Raw genomic sequence first — 13,117 nt, 5'->3', positions numbered from 1 at the left:
ACCAGAGAGTACTTACCTCTCCATCTCTTACTTTTACAATTTTACAGTCCTGAAGCTATAGGTCCTATATCTAAGCTATCTTTCATGTATGGAGTCAATGCATGAAGTCTACATATGAAGTCTTGGTATGGAGTCAATGTATGAAGGGGGTCTATTATTAATAAATATACACCAATTTTTGGCGTATATCTGTCCCAGATTCAGTTGCAAAGGGGATTTGCGGACAAATCTGCTTCTTTTCCTGGCTCACGCCAGGTCTACAAAAGGTTGTGTGGCATGGGTGGGGAAGGGGGCGCGCCGGCCCGTCTCACTTAACATTTTCTGCGCTGTTTTAGGTGTAGAAAAATATGCAAATCTACACCAGCAAGGAAGGCCGGCGAATCTACATAACTTAGGCGCATCATGCACCAGCTCAGGGGTATTACGAACGGCGTCTAAAAGGACCCCAGAAGTCTTTATATGGAGTCTAGGTTATTGAGTGAATGTATGAAATCTATGTATGAATGCTATGTATGGAGCCAATGTATGAAGGCTACGTAAGGATCCCACGTGTGAAGGCTATGTATGAAGTTTATGTATGAAGGCTATGTAGGGAGTTGATGTATGAAGGCTATGCATAGAGCCAATGTATGAAGTCTAAGTATGGAGCCTATGTATGAAGCCTATGTAAGGAGCTGATATATGAGGGCTATGTAAGGAGCCGATGTATGAAGGCTATGTGTGAAGTTTTTGTATGAAGGCTATGTAAGGAGCTGATGTATGAAGACTATGTAAAGAGCCCATATGTGAAGGCTATGTATGGAGCTCATGGATGAAGGCTATGTATGGAGCTCATGGATGAAGGCCATGTATGGAGCCCAAGTATGAAAGCTATGTATGGAGCCCATGTATGAAGGCTATGTATGAAGTCTATGTATAAAGGCTATGTAAGGAGTTGAGGTATGAAGGCTATGTATAGAGCCCATGTATGAAGTCTAAGTATGGAACCTATGTATGAAGACTGTGTAAGGAGACGATATATAAGTGCTATGTAAGGAGCTCATGTATGAAGGCTATGTGTGACGTTTATGTATGAAGGCTATGTAAGGAACCTATGTATGAAGGCTATGTAAGGAGCCCATGTATGAAGGCTATGTGTGACGTTTATGTATGTAAGGAGATGATGTATGAAGGCTATGTAAAGAGCCCATGTGTGATGGCTATGTATGGAGGTCATGGATAAAGGCTATGTATGGAGCCCATGTATGAAAGCTATGTATGGAGCCCATGTATAAAAGCTATGTATGCAGCCCATGTATAAAAGCTATGTATGCAGCCCATGTGTGAAGGTTATGTATAGAGTCCATGTGTGAAGGCTATGCATAGAGCTCATGTATGAAGGCTATGTATGAAGGCTATGTATAGAGCCCACGTATTAAGGCTATGTATGGAGCCCATGTATGAAGTCTAAGTATGGAGCTTATGTATGGAGCCAATGTATAAAGGCTATGTAAGGAGCCGATAAATGAAGGCTATGCAAGGAGCCCATGTATAAAAGCTATGTATGCAACCCATGTGTGAAGGCTATGTATGGAGTCCATGTGTGAAGGCTATGTATGAAGTTTATGCATGAAGGCTATGTAAGAAGCTGATGTATGAGAGCTATGTATAGAGCCCATGTATGAAGGCTATGTTTAGAGCCCATGTATGAAGGCTATGCAGGGAGTCCATGTATGAAGGTTATGTATAGAGCCCATGTATGAAGGCTACGTATAGAGCCCATGTACGAAGGCTATGTATGGAGCGAATGTATGAAGGATATGTATGGAGCCCATATATGAAGGGTATGTATGAAGGCTAAGTATATAGACCATGTATGAAGGCTATGCATAAAGGCTATATATGGAGCCCAGGTATGAAGGCTATGTATGAATGCTATGTATGGAGCCCATGTATGAAGGCTATGTATGGAGTCCATGTATGAAGGCTATGTATGGAGTCTATGTATGAAGGCTATATATGGAGCCCATGTATGAAGGCTATGTATGGAGTCCATGTATGAAGGCTATGTATTGACCTCATGTATGAATGCCATGTATGAAGCCTATGTATGGAGCGCATGTATGAAAGTTATGTATGGAGTCTATGTAAGGAGTCCATGTATGGAGTCTATAGTACAGAACCTGTGTGAGGAGTCCATGTATGGAATCTATGTATGTAACTCATGTATGGAGTCTATGTATAATGGCTATGTATGGAGTCTATGTATGGAGCTCATATACGAAGGCTATGTATGGAGTATATATATGGAACTCATGTATGGAGTCTATGTATAGAACCTAGGTACAAAGCCCATGTATGCAGTCTCTGTATGAAGTCTATGGGTAAAGCCTATGTATGGAGTCTATAGTATAGAACCTGTGTGAGGAGTCCATATATGGAGGATATGTATGGGGCTCATGTATGTAGTCTATTTATGGAGGCTACATATGGAGTCTTTGTATGATGTCTATACAAGGAGCTTATTGTATTGAGCCTATTGTATGGCGCCCCACCACTACCTACCATGCATAGGGGCCCAAGTGTGGAGCCTAACAACCACCTGCCATATATAGGGGCCCAAGCATGGCAGGCTGTGGTGGTGCAGACCACCCCCAGGATGGAGCTCCTCTCCTTTTTATACAGCTCATAAACTGGTGTTTTCCTACAAGCCATTACTGAAGTGCTGAGTGTTATTCCTAGCAGTGGAGCCCATCACCGCTGCACCCGCAGATAAGATCACAACCTTCCTGTGTGAGGGCTGCTGAGCAATCTTTTCCACACACACATCTGAATGTCCAACAATGTGTGCCTGGACTGTAGAGCATGGAGGACAACAGGAAGTGACCTGGAAGAGGGCCCCTTCTGTCTCCACTACAAGACCGGTTCCTGGCTCCAGAATGTCGCTCCGTGTAATCTCGAGTCACTTCCGTTCTTCAGAAACCTTGTGATTCCTCAGAATTTCACCTTAACTTTCCTTGATAGAAATACTGCTAGCAGGACCATTATGGAGGATCAATCGTGGAGGAACGATCATAGTGCATCCCTTATAGAGGAACAATCATAAACGGACACTCGTGGAGGGTCTATCATGGAGCTACAAACATAGAGAGACAGTCATAGAGCGACAACCATAGAGAGACAGTCATGGAGAGATAATCTTACAGGGACATAAATCATAGAGGGTGAATAGGGGAGGGACAATCAAAGAGGGACAATCATGAAGGGTAAATCATAGAGGGATTGTAACGTAAGGTGAATCTGAACGATCTGAGAATGCATAATCTTACGCAGGCTACGTGAATAAATATATTTACTAAGTGATTAAATATACGATAACACAAAGAAATCACATACAGGATAATAAAAAGTAAATAAACGTCGATCATGCTATAACCAATGGCTGTCACCCCACTTATAGCACATGACTGACCCCCCAGGGTGTACAAGAGAGATAGGGCAATAATGCTCACATCCTACCGAGAATGCAGGGCCTAGTGGAGTCTTCAGAGTGAAGGTGGGCAGCAGCCCCTCCTCCAGTGTGCATCACACATGTCTCTGAGATCACTCAGGAACGTGGTCTTATCAGCACAATGGGGGATGGGTACTATCGCTAATCCACTATATTACAAGGGAAACTTATAAACTATTACACAAAGTTACCAGAATTAAAGGGGAGAACCAATCAGTCCATTACCCTTACAATACAGGGACAATCATGAAGGGTTAGTTATGGAAAATTAATCATGGAGGGAGAATCAAAGAGGGTCAGTCATGGAGGGACAATCATGGAAGGACAATCACAGTGGGTCAACCATGGAGGGACAATCAAGGAGGATAAATGATGGATGGACAATCATAGAAGATCAAACAAGGAGGATCAACCATAGAGGATCATTTATGGAGAGACATCCATGCAAGGAAAATCGTTGAAGGTAAACTATCGAGGTACAATAAAGGAGGGACAAACATGGAGGAACAATCACAACAGGTCAATCATGGAAAGACAATCATGGAGGGTCAATCATAGAGGGACAATCATGGAGGGTCAACCATGGAGGGAAAATCCTGGAGAGTAAACTATAGAGGAGATGATCATGAAGGGACAAACATGGAGAATAAATCAAGGAGGGACAATCATGTAGGGAAATTTGCAGTACCCCAGAGCGGGCACTATTATTCCTACACCCTGTTACTGTATCTAATAGGCTAGCCAATAATGTCATCCGTGTATGGCATGTGACATGGCACAGTGAGTCTACCAGGGGAAGCAGCTCGTAGAGCATCAAGAGTCTATGCAGTTTGTGGACTGAGTATTGTGAGGGGTCGATGGCCAAAGGCACACAGCTCAAAGGCACCAGAACACACAGGACCCTACTGACATCACTCACTACCTCAGCGCTGCGCTCCGCACACATAGGACACCACTGACATCACTCACTACCTCAGCGCTGCGCTCCGCACACACAGGACACTACTGACATCACTCACTACCTCAGCGCTGCGCTCCGCACACACAGGACACTACTGACATCACTCACTACCTCAGCGCTGCGCTCTGCACACACAGGACACTACTGACATAACTCACTACCTCAGCGCTGCGCTCCGCACACACAGGACACTACTGACATCACTCACTACCTCAGCGCTGCGCTCCGCACACACAGGACACTGCTGACATCACTCACTACCTCAGCGCTGCGCTCCGCACACACAGGACACTACTGACATCACTCACTACCTCAGCGCTGCACTGCGCACACACAGGACACTGCTGACATCACTCACTACCTCAGCGCTGCGCTCCGCACACACAGGACACTACTGACATCACTCACTACCTCAGCGCTGCGCTCCGCACACACAGGACACTACTGACATCACTCACTACCTCAGCGCTGCGCTCCGCACACACAGGACACTACTGACATCACTCACTACCTCAGAGCTGCGCTCCGCACACACAGGACACTACTGACATCACTCACTACCTCAGCGCTGCGCTCCGCACACACAGGACACTACTGACATCACTCACTACCTCAGCGCTGCACTGCGCACACACAGGACACTGCTGACATCACTCACTACCTCAGCGCTGCGCTCCGCACACACAGGACACTACTGACATCACTCACTACCTCAGCGCTGCGCTCCGCACACACAGGACACTACTGACATCACTCACTACCTCAGCGCTGCGCTCCGCACACACAGGACACTACTGACATCACTCACTACCTCAGAGCTGCGCTCCGCACACACAGGACACTACTGACATCACTCACTACCTCAGCGCTGCGCTCCGCACACACAGGACACTACTGACATCACTCACTACCTCAGAGCTGCGCTCCGCACACACAGGACACTACTGACATCACTCACTACCTCAGCGCTGCGCTCCGCACACACAGGACACTACTGACATCACTCACTACCTCAGCGCTGCGCTCCGCACACACAGGACCATTTCTTTGGATTCTACAACTTAAGGGCAACGCATGTCTCAGTACAGTGACCCTAAAAGCACCAGGATGGAACCAGCAGTGGAGTACAGATACTCTGGGGAGGAATTTGACCGTATGATGTGGTTGCGGCTGAACTTCTTCGGACCCAATCCAGCTGAGAAATATGTAACGTTCGAGGAGTCTAGTGTTCAAGACCCTACTATACCGGGCAGAAAGTGACGGTCATCTGCCACGTTGGGTGGACCTCCATCGGAAGTTACAGTTGCGGGACAGTGGGAGCCCAGTCTCCATTCTCCAGCGGCAGTGTGAAGTGCAGGGAGGGGAGAGCAGCGGCCTCCCTCCCCAGCGGCAGGCTGAGTTACAGGGGGCAGAGGTAGTTGTTCCTGCCCCCCAGCAGCAGAGTGATATGCCGGGAAGGCAGTGTGAAATGCAGGGAGGGGAGAGCAGCGGCCTCCCTCCCCAGCGGCAGGCTGAGTTACAGGGGGAAGAGGTAGTTGTTCCTGCCCCCCAGCAGCAGCATGATTTGCAGGAAATTGGGAGCCCAGTCTCCATTCCCCAGCGGCCGTGTGATGTACAGGGAATTGGGAGCCCAGTCTCCATTCCCCAGCGTTAGGCGGAGTTACAGGGGGCAGAGACAGTCGGTCCTGTCCCCCAGCGGCAGAGTGTCCTACAGGGAATAGAGAGCCCAGTCTCCTTTCCCCAGCAGCAGGACACTGTATTGGGAGCGGAGGCGGTCAGTCGCCCTCCCCAGCGGCTGGAAGTATGTATGGGAGAGGAGCTCGTTACCCCCTCTCCCCAGCGGCAGCTTAATGCACCAGGGGGAGACAGTAAGCCCCACAACTGTGCAGATGGGACCGTGGTCTCTGCACTCACAGCACAGGGGGTAGGGACAGTCGGTCCTGTCCCCCAGCAACAGGGCTATTTAGCCAAAGAGGAGACAGTCGGTCTCCCCCTCAAACAACCAGATCTCCAGCCATCTCCGCAGGGATACCAGGAGGAGGGGGTAAGCGAGCCCTCCCCTTCCCAGCTACTTCCCAACCGAGTTCTGGGGGCAGGGGATGAGCCTGCAATACCCACTGATCCCTTCCCAGCGGAAGAGCTGGCATCAGGGCAGAGAGCCGCTAGCCTCTGCTCCACCGACCCCCTTGTTACAGGACTGGCTTGTACCCCCCTCACCCCAGCGGAAGAGCTGGCATCTGGGCAGAGCACAGTCGGCCTCTGCCCACCAAGTACCTACAGCTCCAAGCTGGAGAACCACAAAGCAAGGAGTAGCAGATGCACACTTAACAGCTGGGGACATACAGAACAGAGCCAGGCCCCAAAATTCAACAGGTCCAGTATTGGGTTGTGGGTGGGCTGCCAGACTAACTCAGGTACCAACCGGGGTGAGGTCAGGTATCTGGTTAGTCTTCCCTGGGGGGGGGGGGAGAGATGTGTGGCTCCACGGTGTTTTGGAGGGGGCTGTTTGCCAGCCTCCTGCCCCAGGATTACGGCCCTTTGAGATACTTTTGCTAACTTTTCGACCCCTGAACCTATTCAAGTGAATTTTGGATAGGTTTGTCCCAAAGTTATACTGTTTAAATTGATGTAAGTTATATGTATGGACAATGTAACCTCACAAAGTTGTAACAATTTATAATAAGTGTAACTTGTCAGCTTGGGAGGAATATGTTGGGTGTGGTTCTATTGTCCCATTGTGTGTTTAAATGGTGATGTCTGTCCTGTTGTCTCCACATGTGTATTGGCGATCTCCCTTTGTCCTGAGAGATAATTGGATTGCCCTCGGTTGTCTCTGGGACAGAGAGGAGGAAACCATGATGCATTGTGGGGATGTGTTGTATCTGTTCTGTGTGTCGCAGTCTCCCTTCTGGTCCTCTGGGGGCGGGAACGATTGGTTGCTGTATTTACATTGTATGTGTTGTAAATTACTGATTGGTTGTATTTCAAAACCCTGTGGGCGGTCCTGTATTTGCAGGCTGGGTGTGCCAGCACGTCAGACCACTGCTGACCCTCAACACGGAGCCTTGTCTCGTTATTGGGGGGATTCCCTGTATGCTGTTAGAGACTGATTGCCAGGAGTGTAAGCTGATTGTATGCTTTTCCTGTTCGTCTGCCAGCAGCTATTCGCGAGGTTCCAGTTTGGAGTGCTATTTTGTATCCAGTTCGGGAGGTTGGTGTTCTGCAGTAGCTGTGCCTGTCTCTCAGAAAGGGGCATATTGCCTAAACGGATTTTAACCCCTTGTCTGCTGAAACGGTCCGTTACATATACATATAGGGTTCGGACCGCACATATCATAAATAGACGGTATAAAACAGTTTGTTTCTCCTTCTCCTTTTAGAAAGGTACTGAGGTCTGCAGATGTCCTATTTGCGGATATCCTGCAACTTGTAAAAGAATACAATAGTGTCGTAATCCGTACGGTTGTGCTGCCCTGTAATGCACAGATTGTACTTACACGGCACTCCACCAACAGCAGGCGTATAACAGGTATCCTCCGCAGCTTGTTTGATTCTTCGTGGCGAAGGTCCACGTTCACACGCCAGCACACAGGGCTCAACCACGGACTTAGTTCCAGCACGCACCAGATGAGTCTGCTAGTGTTCCCAACTTCTTTGGATTCAGAAGTTTCTGTGGACACAAGTGGCTCCCACAATAGTGAAGCTCCGATAACTATTTAAAAGGTTTATTCAGTACATACTCACAAACATGCACTTTAAAATCGCATTAAAAATCCCAGCGTCTTTACTCCTTGCCCGACCCAGGTTTGGCTCCTTGAGCTTCGTCAGGGGCACACATCACCTCCCCCTTCTCTGGTATTTGGTAGCTTAGCGTTAATCGAGCACCTGATGCGCTCCCCAAACGCCTCCTCTTTTTCCTTTCACTTAACCCTACACTTGTATCTCTTAGTTCTCAATGGGACAAACCGCAGATCTCTAAGTCCTAATTCACATGGGGACAGTGGTTCCACCAACTTCTGTGACTAGTTTAGAACAGCTTGCAGATCAAGGTCTACATTCAGGCCCCCGGTTGTAGCGCACTCAATTCATATATCCACCTACTTTTATAAATTTTCTCTAAAAAACTTCCTCCCCTCCAGTGGTTTTGTACTAGTTCTACCCCCTACATTTTAGTCCCTCTGGTTCTTTTGATGATATTTTTTATAGTGCGCCGAGACGCCATGACTTTCAAGCCCCTTCTTGATGTTCCTTATGTGCTCCTGCACCCGGACCTTGAGGGGTCTGATGGTGCGTCCTCCATACTGGGGGCCACGTGGGCACTCCAGTACATATACGACCCCTTTGCTATGGCATCTCTCCCACTACTTCCACTTGTTTTCCTTTCACAATACTGTATGCTGTGGTACTACTCTGTAATCTCTCTGCTCTTTTTCTATTTTTGCAGGCAATACAGAAACGACACCAATTAAAACAGTTTTTTCTCTTTTTGCTGGCCTCCTCCGGTCGGGTGGCACTATGTACTGATTTGTTTTGTAGATTAGATGCTCTTCTATAAATGACCAGTGGTTGTTCGGGAATTTCAGGTCCAAGTACTGGATCGTTTCTCAGAATGGGCCAGTTTCTTTTAATTGCGTTTTTTAGTTCCCCAGACCATTGTGTGAACTGGGTTATGAACGAAAAACGGAAATCGGTTGTGTTTTTCGGTATTTTTGGGTTATTTGGGGTTTCCTCTCTTTGTTTTATTGTATCTTTTACACATCTCTCCAATTTTTCGCTCTCATATCCTTTTTCTAGGAAGCGTTCTTTTATTATTTTGCTTTGTTCTTTGAACCTAGCCGTGTCAGAGCAGTCGCGGTGGATTCTCTGGACCTGTCCCTTGGGTATGTTTTAAAGCCAGGGGCATAATGGCAGCTGGTTAAATCTATATACCCGTTGACATCAGTGGGCTTAAAGTAGGTCTTAGTTTTGAGCTGTCCCTCCTCTACATCTATAGTCAGGTCCAGAAAATCCACGAGACCGCACTGACCGCGCTAGTGAGACTTCAGTCCCATTCCTTATTTTCCAATCCTAAACGCCTCCAGCTGATTTTTCCCCGTCCCATATCACCAGGCAATCATCGATATACCTTTTCCAAGTTCTTAATGTCCCACTTTTTTCACATTTATTCACCTTGGGGTCAATGTAATGTTTTTCCCACATGGTCATAAAAATATTTGCAAAACTGGGGGTGAATTTCGCCCCCATCGCCGTTCCGACCCTCTGTAGATAATACTGGCCCTTAAACCAAAAATAATTATGATCCAGGCAGAATTCCACACAACGTACGATGAAGTCGGCTTGTATTTTTGTCATGTCCGGGTCATCATACGGGGTGTCTTTTATTGCTTGTAGTCCTTTGTTTTTGGTATAATGGTTTACAGGGAGGACACCTCGATGGTGGCCATCCACGTATCCTCCCCAACCCCCTGGAGTTCTTTTATCATGTTCACCGCACAACCACTATCCTTCAGAAATGACGGTGCGAGTGGTACGCATTTCTGTAAAACATTATCTATGTGCTCCCCGAATTAACCCCCTCAACCCCGCTAGCTGAAACCCCCTTCATGACCAGAGCACTTTTTACACTTCGGCACTACACTCCTTTCACCGTTTATCGCTCGGTCATACAACTTACCACCCAAATGAATTTTACCTCCTTTTCTTCTCACTAATGGAGCTTTCATTTGGTGGTATTTCATTGCTGCTGACATTTTTACATTTTTTTGTTATTAATCGAAATTTAACGTTTTTTTTGCAAAAAAATGACTTTTTTCACTTTCAGCTGTAAAATTTTGCAAAAAAAACGACATCCATATATAAATTTTTCGGTAAATTTATTGTTCTACATGTCTTTGATAAAAAAAAATGTTTGGGCAAAAAAAAAAATGGTTTGGGTAAAAGTTACAGCGTTTACAAACTATGGTACAAAAATGTGAATTTCCGCTTTTTGAAGCAGCTCTGACTTTCTGAGCACCTGTCATGTTTCCTGAGGTTCTACAATGCCCAGACAGTAGAAACACCCCACAAATGACCCCATTTTGGAAAGTAGACACCCTAAGGTATTCGCTGATGGGCATAGTGAGTTCATAGAACTTTTTATTTTTTGTCACAAGTTAGCGGAAAATGATGATTTTTTTTTTTTCTTACAAAGTCTCATATTCCAATAACTTGCGACAAAAGATAAAAAATTCTAGGAACTCGCCGTGCCCCTCACAGAATACCTTGGGGTGTCTTCTTTCCAAAATGGGGTCACTTGTGGCGTAGTTATACTGCCCTGGCAATTTAGGGGCCTAAATGTGTGAGAAGAACTTTGCAATCGAAATGTGTAAAAAATGACCGGTGAAATCCGAAAGGTGCTCTTTGGAATATGTGCCCCTTTGCCCACCTTGGCATCAAAAAAGTGTGACACATGTGGTATCGCCGTACTCAGGAGAAGTTGGGGCAATGTAGTTTTGGGGTGTCATTTTACATATACCCATGCTGGGTGAGAGAAATATCTTGGCAAAAGACAACTTTTCCCATTTTTTTATACAAAGTTGGCATTTGACCAAGATATTTCTCTCACCCAGCATGGGTATATGTAAAATGACACCCCAAAACACATTCCCCAACTTCTCCTGAGTACGGCGATACCAGATGTGTGACACTTTTTTGCATGCCAAGGTGGGCAAAGGGACCCATATTCCAAAGATGCACCTTTCGGATTTTGCAGGCCATTTTTTACACATTTTGATTGCAAAGTTCTTCTCACACATTTGGGCCCCTAAATTGCCAGGGCAGTATAACCACCCCACAAGTGACCCCATTTTGGAAAGAAGACACCCCAAGGTATTCCGTGAGGGGCACTGGCGAGTTCCTAGAATTTTTTATTTTTTGTCGCAAGTTAGTGGAATATGAGACTTTGTAAGGAAAAAAGAAAAAAAAAGAAAAATCATCATTTTCCGCTAAATTGTGACAAAAATTAAAAAATTCTAGGAACTCGCCGTGCCCCTCACGGAATACCTTGGGGTGTCTTCTTTCCAAAATGGGGTCACTTGTGGCGTAGTTATACTGCCCTGGCAATCTAGGGGCCCTAAATGTGTGAGAAGTAACTTTGCAATCAAAATGTGTAAAAAATGGCCTGTGAAATCTGAAAGGTGCATCTTTGGAATATGTGCCCCTTTGCCCACCTTGGCATCAAAAAAGTGTGACACATCTGGTATCGCCGTACTCAGGAGAAGGTTGGGGAATGTGTTTTGGGGTGTCATTTTACATATACCCATGCTGGGTGAGAGAAATATCTTGGCAAAAGACAACTTTTCCCATTTTTTTATACAAAGTTGGCATTTGACCAAGATATTTCTCTCACCCAGCATGGGTATATGTAAAATGACACCCCAAAACACATTCCCCAACTTCTCCTGAGTACGGCGATACCACATGTGTGCACACTTTTTTGCAGCCTAGATGCGCAAAGCGGCCCAAATTCCTTTTAGGAGGGCATTTTTAGACATTTGGATCCCAGACTTCTTCTCACACTTTCGGGCCTCTAAAAAGCCAGGGCAGTATAAATACCCCACATGTGACCCCACTTTGGAAAGAAGACACCCCAAGGTATTCAATGAGGGGCATGGCGAGTTCCTAGAATTTTTTTTTTTTTGGCACAAGTTAGCGGAGATTGATTTTTTTTGTATTTTCTCACAAAGTCTCCCTTTCCGCTAACTTAGGACAAAAATTTCAATCTTTCATGGACTCAATATGCCCCTCACGGAATACCTTGGGGTGTCTTCTTTCCGAAATGGGGTCACATGTGGGGTATTTATACTGCCCTGGCATTTTAGGGGCCCTAAAGCGTGAGAAGAAGTCTGGAATATAAATGTAAAAAAAATGTTTACGCATTTGGATTCCGTGAGGGGTACGGCGAGTTCATGGGAGATTTTATTTTTTGACACAAGTTAGTGGAATATGAGACTTTGTAAGAAAAAACAAAAACAAACAAAAAATTTCCGCTAACTTGGGCCAAAAAAAAATGTCTGAATGGAGCCTTACAGGGGGGTGATCAATGACAGGGGGTGATCAGGGAGTCTATATGGGGTGATCACCCCCCTGTCATTGATCACCCCCCTGTAAGGCTCCATTCAGACGTCCATATGATTTTTTTACGGATCTACGGATACATGGATCGGATCCGCAAAACGCATGCGGACGTCTGAATGGAGCCTTACAGGGGGGTGATCAATGACAGGGGGTGATCAGGGAGTGTATATGGGTGATCACCCCCCTGTCATTGATCACCCCCCTGTAAGGCTCCATTCAGAGGTCCGCATGTGTTTTGCGGATCCGATCCATGTATCAGTGGATCCGTAAAAATCATGCGGATGTCTGAATGGAGCCTTACAGGGGGGTGATCAATGACAGAGGGGTGATCAATGACAGGGGGTGATCAGGGAGTCTATATGCGTGATCACCCGCCTGTCATTGATCACCCCCCTGTAAGGCTCCATTCAGACGTCCGTATGCGTTTTGCGGATCTGATCCATGTATCCGTAGATCCGTAAAAATCATACGGACGTCTGAATGGATCCTTACAGGGGGGTGATCAATGACAGGGGGGTGATCAATGACAGGGGGGTGATCAGGGAGTCTAT

The sequence above is a fragment of the Bufo gargarizans genome, unplaced genomic scaffold, assembly GCF_014858855.1.
Source record: "Bufo gargarizans isolate SCDJY-AF-19 unplaced genomic scaffold, ASM1485885v1 original_scaffold_1567_pilon, whole genome shotgun sequence".
NCBI lineage: Eukaryota > Metazoa > Chordata > Amphibia > Anura > Bufonidae > Bufo > Bufo gargarizans.
The sequence above is the reverse complement of the archived record's forward strand: the minus strand, read 5'-3'. Positions refer to the sequence as shown.